Here is a 13633-nt window from a genome sequence, read left to right on the forward strand (position 1 = left end):
AGTTCTCTTACCTGTATCCCGAGTTTTCTATGCCCCAAAGCCGCGAGCACGGTCCTCTAACTTGAGCCTCTCCAAAGACCTAGTCACAACACATATAAAACATCATTTAATACTAATCAATCCCAAAACCACTTCCCGGGACCAATCCCGTACTCTCGGGACCCCTAATTCCCTAAAACAATGCATTGGAGCCATCCCCCGGGTCCTCGGGCAAAAGCCCTAAAAACACAATTTTTGGTTGTAAAAAATGGCCTAGGGCCGCGGCACTCCCTTCAAGGGTCGCGGCGCCCAAGAACAGGGCTGCGACGCTCCTTCGCAAACCCAGATTTCTGGGTTTTTCCCTGCATTTTTTCCCGAGCTAAAACCACTCAAAATCATCCCAAGCAAGTACCTAAGCCCCAAAATCAATTCAAAACCCCAAATGAACCCTTTAACAACCTATAAACATCATAACCAAACCCAATTACACATTCACAACCAAAAATCCACTTTTGAGCTCAAATTTCAGAAACCTAAACCATGGCTTCTAGGATTTAGACCATAGCTTGAAAAATATGAACCTTGCTTCTAAAATCTTAAACCACATCAGAAACCAAAATATAGACATGTTAGAACTCTTACCTCAATCAAGAATCTGGTTTGAACCCTTCTCAATTCCAGCCTCCAACCTCTTTCCTCTTGGTTATCCTAGTTAAATTTCCAAATGAAACCAGCCATATCCCCTTTAGATTTCCACACTCAATCTCTATAAATTCAGACTTAAAATCAACAAAAGCATAGCACAAACTCTTACCTCTGAACCACCTTGGCCTAAGCTTGATCTTGGTCACTTCAAACCTCTTGCTCCTCCTCCTAGATCCCTCCCTGGAGGCCTAGAGGATGCCCCCGTGCGAGCACGGCCGCCAGGAGGGCGGAATAAGCATCACAGCCGAATCAACCAAGGCCTCGGAGGAGTACCCGGGCTGAGGCCACTGCCAGCCCTACTGCAAACTTGCATACGGGAACAGGTAATAACCGAGCCTGTCCATTGACTCGGAACCCAAATCCTGATACGACGAGAAACAACCCGGAGCCTGTCTGAGCAAACTCTGGGCCATCTAGGTCCAACAATGGGAGACATCCACCATCACCCATAAGGCACCCACCATCACCAATAAGGCACCCCTCTCCAGTCTGAGAGGTCCCGCGAACTGCACCATGGAGGCCATCTCGTAGCAGCAGTCAAGATGGACACCAATAGACTAGGCCTGGACAGGGGAACAAAAGAGAGGCTGAGATCACAGGGCTCCTCAGCCATTAGGAAGCCAAATGTCAAGATCACAAACTGTTGGAACAAGAAGGCCAGTAGGGGACCCACCTCGTGATCACCAAGCCACACATCCAGAGAAGGCTACAAGTTACGAAAGCGAAAGCTCGGATTACACTCGACCCGTAAGCATTTATAACACCGAGCCAAGGCATACAGGGAATCGAGGGAATCACCCTAATCTACGGGATCATCTAAACCATAATCAAGGGTGAGATAATCCCCCAAACCCTGACCTGCACGACCATCTGAATGACCGTAAACAACCAGCAAATAACCCTATACCAAGACAGGGAGCTGGAGTTTTTATTAACGATAACCAGCCCCCTCGGGTCCAGGCTCGACCCCCAGTGGATTTAGTCGGAGAAAGGATTGACCAATTAGAAAGAACATTCAGGCTCCCGCAAGACGAGCGTGAAAGGAACAAAGCTGAAGAGTTCGATGAGGAACTCGAGCCATTTGCCCCGCATATCTCCAGCACTCCGTTTCCTCAGGGATTCAGAATGCCCCATGTCTCGTCATTTGATGGAAACCCATATTTGTATAGTCATCTGAGTACCTTCAATACCATCATGCGAGCCAGCAATGTTGGCTACGAGCTCAGATGTACGTTGCTCCCAGCCACACATACAGGACCAGCAAAAAAATGGTTTGAGAAGTTTAGAAGACATTCGATCTCTTCCTGGGATCAATTATCTAGAGACTTTAAGAAGTAGTTTAAGGCTATTATTGGCATCAGGCCCGAGGCCTTGACCTTAACCAATGTCCGACAACAGAAAAATGAGTCATTAAAGAGTTACCTCACAAGGTTTAACCTAGAAGTGGCCCGAGCTCGGGATGTCGATGACAGCGGTCATCTGATGGGCGTTAGAGTGGGTATTCTGCCAGGAAGTCCCCTTTGGGAAGATTTATAAAGGAAACCTATTAGGTCGCTAAGTGAGTTCAATCGGAAGGCCCAGAGGTTTGTCAATGTAGAAGAGGCGAGGTTAGCGCTGAAAATGACCTCTCAACCCATAACTACACCAACAAATGTGAACTCTGCCTTGACCTCGGCGGCCCCATCAACTTCAAAACCCTCCAGGGATAACCCTTCTAAAAGGAAGAAGAACAAAGGGAATAACCCTGAGGCTGATGGAGGTAAAAGGAAGAAAGGGGATAAATACTTCTCCGTATACAAGGTGTATACCGAGCTCAATGAGTCTCGAGAGAATATTTACCTGGCCAATGGAAACCAGATTCCGTTTAGACGACCTGATCCCATGAGGAATCAAAAGGCAAAAAAGCACTCAAATAAATACTATAGATTCCATGAAGATATCGAACACACAACCGATGAATGTTGACAATTGAAAGACGAGATTAAAGGATTGATCCTCAAGGGGATATTTAAGACAGTACGTCAGAAACCGAAATCCCAATCAAGCATCAACAAATCAGAGGGCAGTAGCCGCGCAGCTTTCCCAACATAATAACTTCCGAGCTAGGGAGGATGAGAGACCCCCTCCGATTGATGGAGAGGATGTAGTAACCATCTTGGGGGGACCTCATATCGCAGGTTCGGGTAGGAACGCCCAGAAAAGATACGTAAACAAGCTTAAGACCAAAGACGGTTCAACCTACGAACTCGAACCACGAGCTCCAAAACAACAGAGGGTTGAGACTCAACACATAACATTTACAGAAGAGGACGCGCCGCATGTCCAATTTCCTCATAACAACCCCCTAGTCATTACTCTCCAGCTCGCGAACAAGAGGGTACGATGAGTTTTGATTGATAACAGGAGCTCGGTGATTATTCTCTACAAAGCCACTCTAGAAAAGATGTTGTACAATTTTTCAGGAGAAGGGATTGCCTGTATGGGATCCATCAAACTCCCCGTAACCTTGGGAGACTATCCAGTCTTGGTAACCAAGATGATGGAGTTCGTCGTGGTGGACCTCCCATCAGGCTACAACATACTGCTCGGGAGACCCGCCATGATTGGCTGGGGGCAGTGTCATCGGTTAGGCACTTGGCCATCAAGTTCTCGACCACTAGTGACATTGGGATGCTGAAGGGAGACCAGCTCGTAGGAAGGGAGTGCTATAGCATTTCAATAAGAGGAAAAATTCAGACAAGTGCGCAAGCTCTAGTGATTATCCAAGAAATAAATGGGTCAGTCTTTGAGATAGATGAAGAGATCGACCCCAGAATAGAAGAAGAGATTGAGCTCCACGAAGTAGATGCTACAAAGGTGGTGAAGGTGGGTAAGAACCTTTCTGAAAATGCAAAATAACAATTAATTTGCTTCTTGAAAGAAAACCAGGATGTGTTTGCATGGTCACACTCGGACATGGTGGGAATCACTCCGAATGTCTTAAGCCACGCACTTAACATTGACAAAATCTTCCCCCTGAAGCAACAAAATCGAAGACTCCTAGATGATGATAGAAAGAAGGCACTCAAGGAGGAGGTCGACAGGTTAAAGGCAAATCAATTTATATGAGATGCCTTTTATCCTGATTGGATTGCCAATCTAGTGTTTGTCCCGAAACCCAATGGCAAATGGCGAACCTGTATCGACTACTCAGACCTTAACAAGGCATGCCCTAAAGATTGTTTCCCCTTCCCTCGGATAGATCAGCTCATAGATGCCACTGCGGGTCATGATATCATATCATTCATGGACACTTATTCTGGATATAACCAGATCTCCATGCATGCATCAGATTAGGAACATACGAGCTTCGTAACTGATAAAGGGTTGTACGACTACAATGTCATGCCTTTCGGGCTCAAAAACGTTGGGGCCACGTACCAAAGTCTCGTGAATAGGATGTTTGCTGAGCAAATTGGAAATAACATGGAAGTTTATGTTGACGATATGTTAGTTAAATCGAAACATAACAATAACCATGTTGATGAGCTAGCAGAATGCTTTACTATACTACGAAAGTGTAACATGAAACTTAACCCACAAAAGTGCTCTTTCGGAGTGTCTTTGGGAAAGTTTCTTGGGTTTGTAGTAAATGCACGAGGAATAGAGGTCAATCTGGACAAGATTAAGGCATTGATAGATATGCCCTCACCTTGGAAGCACAAGGATGTCCAAAGCTTAACTAGACGGATGGCGGCATTGAGTAGGTTTATCTCAAAATCTACGAACTGTTGTCTTCCTTTCTTCAACCTTTTGAGAGGGGGCAAAAAATTCGAGTGGTCAGAGGAGTGCGAGCTCGCATTTTAGAACCTTAAGAAGCACCTCACCGAACCAACAATCTTGTCGAAACCTGTCACAGGAGAGGTTTTGTATTTATACCTCGCTACAACTGAGCACACCATTAGTGTGGTCCTCGTCCGAGAAGAGAGAAAAGTACAAAAACATGTGTACTATGTCAGCAAAAGGTTACTGGGGGCAGAATCGAGATACCCGTTAATGGAAAAACTGGCTCTTAGCCTGATACATTCATCTCGAAAGCTTAGCCTGATACATTCATCTCGAAAGCTCCGACCTTACTTCCAAGCACATCCTATTCATGTGCTAATAGACCAGCCACTACGACAAGTTTTGTCCAAACCAGAGGCATCTGGAAGATTGTTAAAGTGGGCTGTCAAACTCGGACAATTTGAGATCACATATCACCCGACAATTTGAGCCACTACGACAATTTCATTGTCGAGTGTACTGGAATTTCAAATGATGAAGTTGTAACCCCAGCCCGCGAGCTGTGGAAACTTTATGTTGATGGATCCTCCAATGAAAATGGATTGGGGGCAGGCATTATATTGATTATCCCAACAAGAAATCGATTCCACTCAACCTTAAGGTTTAACTTCGAGGCATCGAATAACGAGGCTGAATACGAAGCTTTACTAGCAGGACTTCAAATAGCCAAGGAACTCAAAGCAAAGGCTATACACTGCTATAGTGACTCACAGCTGGTGGTCAACCAAGTTTTGGGGGAATATCAGGCTCGGGGCATAAGAATGGCCGCGTACCTAGAGAAAGCAAAAATTGCACTCAGACAGTTCGAATTCTACGCTATAGAGCAAGTCCCTTGAGAGAAAAATTCAAATGCAAACACGTTGGCCATGCTCGCTACAACCAGCGAGGCTGATACATTGACCGTGGTCTCGGTAGAGTTTCTATCGACCCCGAGTATCAGCGAGCCTGAAGAAGAGGACGTATGGATGATCGATTCACAACCTACCTGGATGACCCCAATAATCGATTACCTCAAAACCAGAAGTCTCCCAATAGAACGGAACGAGGCTCGGAAACTGATGTATCAGATTTTAAGGTACACTATTGTGGAAGGAAGGTTGTATCGAAGAGGATATTCAATGCCATTACTCTGATGTGTAACTCCACCTGAGGCGAAGAAAATTTTGGAAGAAATTCATGAAGGATTTTGTGGAGATCACACTGGGGGGCATAGTCTATCCAAAAAGGTGATAAGACAGAGGTATTTTTGACCCACAATTAAAGCAGACACATTCAAGTATGTCAAACGATGTGATAAATGCCAGCGATTTGCTTCAATTCCACGAGCTCCACCTACTGAGCATACCATGTTGACCTCCCCATGGTCATTTGAGGTGTGGGGAATCGACCTTATGGGCTTGTTACTAACTGTCAAAGGTGGAGTAAGGTACGTTGTGGTCGCGGTTGATTATTTCATGAAATGGACCAAGGCTGAACCCCTGGCCACTATTACCTCTGAAAAAGTTTTAGATGTTGTGGTAAAAAATATCATCTGCCGATATGTCATGCCCAGAAAGATAGTGTTAGACAATGGTACCCAGTTCCACAGTGACCTGTTTACCCATTTTTGCGAAAAAATGGGATAATAAAAAGCTTCTCCTCCTTCGCCCATCCCCAATCAAATGGCTAGGTAGAAGCAGTCAACAAAACCCTAAAAAGCTCCATAAAGAAAAGGTTAGAAGAGGCTAAGGGAAGGTGGCCCAAAGAGTTACCTCAGGTTTTGTGGGCTTATTGAACCACATCTTGGACTTCAACGGGGCATACTCCCTTCTCCCTAGCATATGGGTACGAGGCCATGTTGCCTATTGAAGTCAAAATCCCTACAATACGAAGCCATGTGTACAATCAGGCATCAAACCAATCCCAGCTCGAAGAAAGTCTAGACCTCATTGAAGAAAGAAGAGATGAAGCTCAATTGAGAAATGCTGCATACCAGCAACGAACTACGAGGTATTTCAATAAGAGGGTTCGAGATAGAAAATTTGGATTGGGAGACCTGGTACTAAGACGTGTATTTCTGGCTAAATGAGACCCGTCTGCTAGGGTACTCAGGCTTAATTGGGAAGGACCTTACCAGATCAAGTCTATCATTCAGGCTGGGGTGTATAAATTGGCGAGATTGAATGGAGAGTTGGTACCGCGAGCTTGGAATGGTGAACATCTACGACCTTAATATCAATAATGTAGGAAGGATGTTTTGTTGTAAGCAAGCTTGTTTATTTTTCAGACTTTTTTTAATAAAATGTTAAAACTTTGCTCAAAAGATATTTTCTTTACTAAATGTTGTATTTTTTGCAAACTCTCTTAATTCAATAACCTATGGTCACACTCATAGGATATTAAGGGGGCATCAGTGGTATACAATCATACCATAAGTTTGAAAAAATAAATAACATAGAATAAAAATGTTTGGATCATTAACCCAACATAAAAGTTTTAAGTATACACGTAAACTAATAAAAATTTCTGGATCATTAACTCGATATAGAAGTTATAAGTGTATACACGAGCTAAAGTTGTCTGGATATAACCAAACACGTGAGCTAAAGTTGTCTGGATATAACCAGATTGACGAGCTAAGATGGTCTGGACATAACCAGGCTAAAAATTATAAGTGTATGGATTACAAACCAGACACGAGCTAAATAAGTTTGGAACAAACCAGCTAAAACTAATCGACAGAAAGTTGGTGTAAATATACCAACTACGAATTAAGTCGATTCCGAGGCTGGAAAATTTTGCAACAATAAGTTTCGACCTCACAACCTCGAGGATGAAAAAAGTGACTAGAAAAGAAAAATATAACTAAACTACTAAGATTACACGCCATATAAGTACATTCAAGTACATGGTAAAAGTAAGGTTCGACCTTGACAATAACAAGGTTGGATACGGATATATCGAGTACACTGTGAATGAATGCATTAAAACTCGAGCTTAAATCCAACAAATGTGTAGAGTCCAAGAACTTTACTTAGCTAAGTTAGATAGTTGTATAATAGTAATAATAGTATTATCTTTATGACTGGGGATTTTTGGTTCAGACCGAGATTTATTTGGACACTCATAGTAGTACTTGTAGATTTTCTAAGTTTAACCTATAGTTTAGGAATATTAATTTTAACCTAAGGTTTGATTAATATGATTGATATTGAGGATAATATTTATTATACTATAAGGTTTAGATAAGAACCAATTAGATAATAGCACATGTTATGTATGGGTTTATTAATGATTAAGTATTTTTAGGATTTAATTTATTAAGGTTAAAATTTGAAGTCTCTAAGGTCAGTCAGCAGCTTTGAAAACGTTAGAGGGCTTAGTCAAGGCTGTTTACTCAATTTAAATTAAGCTAAAAATGTGTAATTTAGTGTTTAAATAATCAGCGTATGCCGATATATCGCACCTATAGGGGGCAATATATCGCAGCACGAAGATACGAAAAACACAAAACGTTACACGATTGCCTCGGGCATACTGGCCCAGGCGATATATCGCCCCTCTCAGCATATTTTGAAAGTTTTCAAAAACGTTCTCCATTCAAACCTTCAACCTCTTGATGAATCCAGCATCTATTTGAATGAGTCTTCAGCCTCTGCTGAACGATAATTCAAATTATTTTCACTTAAAAGCCATTATTTTTATTCAAGTTAAATGAAGATCTTTTCATTCCTAAACTCTATAAATAGGACCTAGTACCCAGCCATTTATTCATCAATTACTCTAAGTTCAGAGGCTACAAGTTGCTAGGTGAGTGTGAGAGTGTAAACACTTGGGTTGGGAATTATAAGCTTGACCATTATAAGCTTATGAAACACTTGGGGAAGTAAGGTTTATTCACATTTCAGTTCAAGGTTTAGATTGATCATATAAGTCTTCAAGGTATTTCCAAACTCTAGTCCATTTCTGTATTATGTTCTTTAAAAATTATCATAGTCTTCTACTCATTCTAACCTTATTCTTATTCTTGGTTAGGAAATCCAAGTTCTTAAGCACAAGGATTTTGGTAAGTATATTTTGATAGCATAGTACCTTTTTCACTTTCATCCCTTTTCTTCAATATACTCACCATATTATAAATGGATTTTAGGAGTGTTCCAAGGTCCCAAATCAGTTCCCATATCCCGGTTATTTTGGTAAGGAAAATAGGATAGGACTTATGTGCTATATGATTTTATATGTTATCTTATGATTTTATGTTATGTAATATGTTATGTTAAGTATGATTGTAGACTTGGGCATATGACCTATATGACTAACAAGCCCCAAATAGATTATGGGCATATGACTTGCTTAGCTAGCAAGACCCCACTAATCTAATGGGCATATGACTTGTTTAGTTTATGGGACCCCAAGTAATAATGGCCATTATAGTATGTATGTGACATAAGTATTATGGTATGTTTTTATGTTGCATTATGAATTTTTGTATATGGCTATATGTTAGATTTTTCCTTGCTTGGCATTAGGCTCATTCCTTTTATGTTTATATGTGCAGGAAAATAGCTATAGTGGCGGGAAAGGTTCGTGGGTGCTTGGGGAATGTGTATTGAGGCGGAATGGATCCAAGGAGTCGAGAGTTTCGATTTCGAGGATGAAGTCTTTGTTTTATGGTTTATGTGTATTTTTCCGCACCTATTTATGTAATCTCCTTTTTATTACAATTAAGTTATGTTTTCCTTTTTAAAACAATGGGATCCCATATCTTGCTTTGAGTTTATGTAAGTTTAACATTTGTTTTTACAAGTTTTAATAAAGTTATGATCTTTTCACTTGTAAGTTTTGTTAAAGATTAGTGTCTATGTATAGTTTTTGTTAATGGTCCATGGTTTAGAGTAGTTGGGTCATTATAATTGGTATCAGAGGAAACGGTTCCTTCGCATGAAGTTCTCCTCGATACACACACTCAAAGCTCCGAATCTGACCGCCAAGTAAGTATTTAAGTTATAGTTATTTTGCCTATGTGTATAGCTAACAATTTTAGTATTTATGTTTTCAGTTAAGTATGAATGGAGCATTAAGCAATGAGGATATCCGAGCCATTAAGGCTTTAAAAAGAATAAGGGAACCAAGAAACACTGTAGGAGCACTAGAAAGAATCACACGAAGACTGCTTTTGTTCCACAAAGAAATAGGTCACCTTCAAGAGTCTAAGCAAATAATGATGAGAGCAACGGAACAATATGTATTAGTAATTAGACTCTTTAAGGATTTTCATCCTGTAATAGCAGCCTTAGAGGAAATATGGGAAACAATGGATGATGAAGACAAACTGCCAGTAGCAATGTGATATTATTTCCTCTTAGTTAGGTTCACTGCAAAATCCGAATTTCAATTTACAAGGGAGCAAAAACATAGGATTTTTACAAACCTTCCTAGAGGACATTTTGATGCACATGACAATGATGATTATGAGGAACTAGATGATGACATGCTAGATGAAGGATCAGATGTAGAAGATCCTGATTTTTAGAATAATAGTTTTCATTGTTTGTTTTATTTCTTTCTTTATTTTATGGTTGTAATAAGTGAAAACTATTTTTCCAAATTAATATCATGTTATTTTATTATCATGTATGAGTTTGATTTTATTTTTGCAATCATAATAAATACTAAATAAAATGAATAATGACTAAGTTCGGTGAGGGTAGATACAAATCAATGAACCAAGTTTCCATATTGAGAGTTAGGGGGCCATAGTAGTGGGAACGATTTTACTGATCCCAGCCCTCCCTCAATATGGTTAACTTTGGAACAAAGATGAGTTTTGAGCCTGAGAATTAAGTCATATAGGATGATTAGAAACAGACTTAGAAAATAAAGATGACTTGTTTTTCTAAGTATAGAAACCCACTATAATAATAATAAAGACTTATATAATTTTTCATAAGAAGTCATCATAAATAGGTCTGAGATATGTTTGTTTTAGAATAAGTTTTTTCCTTAGAGCCTATTAGGTAAAGTTCTAACATGTTTCTTTCAACTGTTAGAACTCTGCTACGATGTCTCTCCGAAGATCTGCACGCACCAACAGAAACGCTTCCAACATTGTTCCAGCGAACAATGATGCCCCTCCAGTTCGTAGAAGGGGAGTGCGTGCTACTACTAGCCGCGACGCGCCGGCACCACAAGCTGACAACACTGCGGAGATTGCCAGACTGCGACAACAAGTCGAGGAAATTTTACAACAACACGTCAACAGGCGCAGACTCAGCCTCAGCCTCCACCACAACAAATGGCCCCAACACCCCAACAAGTTGGTCCATATGGGGGATGGCCAGTGGCGAACTACGCGCCATATCCAGTACCGAATATGGAGCCAGTGTATGAGAGGTTCCGGAAACAGCACGCTCCAAACTTCGAAGGGACTACAGACCCCTTTGAGGCAGAAGAGTGGCTAAGGAACGTGGAGCCGATTCTGACACACATGAATCTCAGTAATGCGGACCGCATATCCTGCGTCTTGTCATTGCTCAAGAAGGATGCCAGGATATGGTGGGACTTGGTCCAGCAATCGCATGATGTTGCCACCATGACATGGACTCGATTTGTGGAGCTGTTCCACAAAAAGTACTACAATTCAGATGTACTCGCTTCCAGAGTTGAGGAGTTTTCCAATTTGAAGCAAGGAAATTTATCGGTGGCAGAGTATGCTCGTCAGTTCGACCGCTTAGCTAAGTTCGCATCTGAGATGGCTCCAACTGATTTTCTGAGGGTGAACAAATTTGTTAGAGGACTTCAACCAAAAATCGCGATGGGGTTTAAGCTAGCAAACTCGGGGAACACTACATATGCCGACGTTCTTGAGACGGCAATAGAAGTAGAGAGGTTACAGGCTAATATAAGTAAAGAAGAAGCCGGTAAGCCTAAACCTAGACGGCAGAGTCAACCTCAGACCAGTCGGAACGGCAACTATAATGGCAACGGTCAGAAGAGAAGGCATTCTGACAACAAGCAATCTGACAGCGATAAAAGGGCACGAACAAATAATGGGGGAAAATAGGCCGGGCTACGTGGAATACCCGCCATGTGCTAAGTGTCAGAAGAAGCACCCTGGAGAATGCCGCGCAAACACAAAGGAATGTTTTAGCTGTGGTCAGGAAGGGCATTGGAAAAAAGATTGTCCTCAGTGCAAGCCAGAAGGAAAGAAAGACGACAAGATGGTTCCTGCTAGGGTTTTTGCTTTAACCCAAGGAGAGGCTGATGCTAGCAATAAGGTGGTCACAGGTCAGGTTTCTATCCTCAATAACTTATGCTCTGTATTGTTTGATTCGGGAGCCACTCATTCGTATATCTCGTTAGGAATGATAGAAAAACTAGACAAACCTTGTGAAAGATTTAGAACTAGGTTTGTAACCGAGTTTCCTTCGGGCAAAGTAGTTCTATCATCACGGATAGTACGAGGTGTACCGATCAAGATTGAGGACATAGAACTAGAAGGAGACCTGATAGAACTAGTGATCAAGGACTTCGACGTAATACTAGGCATGGACTGGCTAGCACGGCATGGCGCAACCATCGATTGTAAACGCAAGAAGGTGATGTTCGAGACTCCTGACGGCCAGAGGTTATGCTTCATGGGTCAAGCTTCAGGATTACGCACCCCGTTAGTATCATCTCTTAAAGCTCAGAGAATGATGGAGAAAGGATGTCAAGCGTTCTTAGCCAGCATCACAAATATGGAAAGGGAGACACCACTTAAGGTTGGAGATGTCCGTGTTATACAAGAATTTCCAGAGGTATTTCCCGATGACTTGCCAGGATTGCCGCCAACTCGGGAAATAGACTTCACGATAGAATTAGTACCAGGAACCGAGCCTATCTCTAAGGCACCATACCAGATGGCACCTACGGAACTCAAGGAATTAAAGACGCAGCTACAAGAACTCCTAGACTTGGGTTTTATTAGGCGAAGCCATTCACCATGGGGAGCTCCGGTACTATTCATGAAGAAGAAGGACGGAAGTATGCGGATGTGTATAGACTATCGCGAGCTGAACAAGGTAACGATTAAAAACAAATACCCGCTACCTCGGATCGACGACTTGTTTGATCAACTCCGAGGCGCGAATGTATTTTCAAAGATCGATTTACGGTCTGGGTATCATCAGCTCAAAGTAAATGGAGAAGATATTCCTAAGACAGCCTTTAGGACTCATTATGGACATTACGAGTTCTTGGTTATGTCCTTTGGTCTTACTAATGCACTAGCCGCGTTTATGGACTTAATGAATAGGGTCTTCAAGGATTACTTAGATAAATTCGTTGTTGTATTCATCGATGATATCTTAGTATACTCCAAGGATGAAGTAGAGCACGAGGGACATTTGAGGTTGATCTTGATGCGATTGAAGGAGCATCAACTCTACGCCAAGTTCAAGAAATGCGAATTTTGGCTTTTGCAAGTGGCGTGGCTCGGGCACATTATATCGAAAGACAGAGTTGCAGTAGACCAAGAAAAGGTAGAGGCTGTGAAGGATTGGCCAAGACCAAAGAACGCATCCGAAGTAAGAAGCTTTCTGGGATTAGCAGGTTATTATAGGAGGTTCGTGGAGGGCTTTTCAAAGATAGCCACTCCGCTCACCAACCTGACCCGGAAACAACAAAGATATAACTGGAATGATAAGTGTGAAGAAAGCTTCCAGTTGCTTAAGGATAAGCTTTGCTCAGCACCAGTACTCAGTGTACTGACACCCAACAATAAGTTCGTAGTTTACTGCGATGCATCAAAGCAAGGATTGGGTTGCATGCTGATGCAAAATGACAAGGTGATAGCCTACGCCTCACGATAATTGAAGGAGTACGAGCAACGCTATCCAACTCACGATATGGAGTTGGCAGCGGTGGTCTTTGCATTAAAAATCTGGCGCCATTATCTTTACGGAGAACGATGCAAGATTTATACGGACCACAAGAGTTTAAAGTACTTCTTTACTTAGAAGGAGCTCAACATGAGGCAGCGCAGGTGGTTGGAGTTAGTAAAGGATTACGACTGCGAAATCCTATACCACCCAAGAAAGGCGAACGTAGTTGCTGATGCGCTTAGTAGGAAAAGTTATGGAAATTTAGCAGCTTTAGCCGGAAT

The sequence above is a fragment of the Humulus lupulus genome, chromosome 3 (assembly GCF_963169125.1).
Source record: "Humulus lupulus chromosome 3, drHumLupu1.1, whole genome shotgun sequence".
Lineage (NCBI taxonomy): Eukaryota > Viridiplantae > Streptophyta > Magnoliopsida > Rosales > Cannabaceae > Humulus > Humulus lupulus.